This window comes from Etheostoma cragini, unplaced genomic scaffold (genome assembly GCF_013103735.1).
Source record: "Etheostoma cragini isolate CJK2018 unplaced genomic scaffold, CSU_Ecrag_1.0 ScbMSFa_2932, whole genome shotgun sequence".
In the NCBI taxonomy this organism is placed as follows: domain Eukaryota; kingdom Metazoa; phylum Chordata; class Actinopteri; order Perciformes; family Percidae; genus Etheostoma; species Etheostoma cragini.
This window is the reverse complement of record NW_023267147.1, coordinates 1-1,152: the sequence shown is the minus strand read 5'-3', so window position 1 is coordinate 1,152 and position 1,152 is coordinate 1. Positions and strand designations below refer to the sequence as shown.

Genomic DNA, 1,152 nt, shown 5'->3' with positions numbered 1-1,152 from the left:
GAGGAGGCCCCTGTCCAACAGACTTTCAACTCGCATCTCTGGCGGAGCTTTTCGTGCATCCCTGTGGAGGCTGGGCGCTTTGAACCTGAGTGGACAACGTTCAAAGTTTCCATGGCTGAAGCTGTGGCGGCGAGCTGTGGGCTTAGGCGCCTCAAGGAGCGGTAACCCATGAACACCCTGGTGGATACCAGTGGTCAGGGAATCCGTCCGACTAAAGAAGGAGTCTTTCCGGGATACGTTATCCCAGCGGACTCCGGAGGCAGTGGCAAGATACCAACGGGCCCAAAAGATTGCACTCTGCCGTGACAGAGGGAAAGCTAGGGAGACGTTCAGAGAAGACATTGAGAGGGACTTTCGTTCAGCACCAAGGTGCTTCTGGAAAACCGTTCGCCACCTCAGGATAGGGAAGCGAGGAATCATCCAAGCTGTGTACAGTAAGGATGGGACGTTGTTGACCTAAACTGAGGAGGTAATAGATCGGTGGAAGGAGCACTTTGAAGAACTCCTAAATCCAGCTGACACGTCCTCTGTCATAGAGGCAGAGGTGGAGGATGATGGGTGATTGTCGTCAATTTCCCTGGTGGAGGTCACTGAGGTAACCCCTCTTTCAATTAACATAGTCCACCATGGACAAAACAAATATTTCAAGATTGGCTATAACTGTAGTTTATTATTCACATTAGTTTTCCACGCATCTACTAATACCACTCTGATCATATTCCCTTTCTCAATACTCCATAAAGAAGCAAAGAACAATCATCAATGACAGCATACAAAGTGAATCATTACTCTCTGTCAGTTTCATGCTCAGAAAGGAATATCACGACTCATCATCGTGGTCAGCGAGACCAAACACTTTAGAAACACACTCCTCAAGTCAGAAACTCTAGAAATGATCCCTGAAAGTATAGTCTTGGCTAGACTGAGGGAGGAAACTGCATCTCATTCACTGCAGAGTGATTGTCAATCGGGGTCTTCAGTGTACCGTTCCACCCCTTTAATATATGTCAATCAAGCTGAACCTGTAAAGGCCACACAGTCTGATTAGTCAAGTGGAAACACCTGTGGGAGTGCAACATGGATGTGTAGAGATGGCCTTTCAAACAATGCACCTTTTTGACATGTCAAAGTAGGAAAAGCAAAGGTAGAGAT

The 1,152-nt window shown here is 47.2% G+C and overlaps 1 non-coding gene across 1 annotated transcript; it reads right to left on the bottom strand.

The window, feature by feature from the left end:
• Positions 1–703: 703 nt before the first annotated feature.
• LOC117940637 lies at positions 704–915 on the bottom strand. Its single transcript, XR_004655787.1, has one exon. It is a non-coding gene; the product is annotated as a small nucleolar RNA U3 (small nucleolar RNA).
• Positions 916–1,152: the final 237 nt, after the last annotated feature.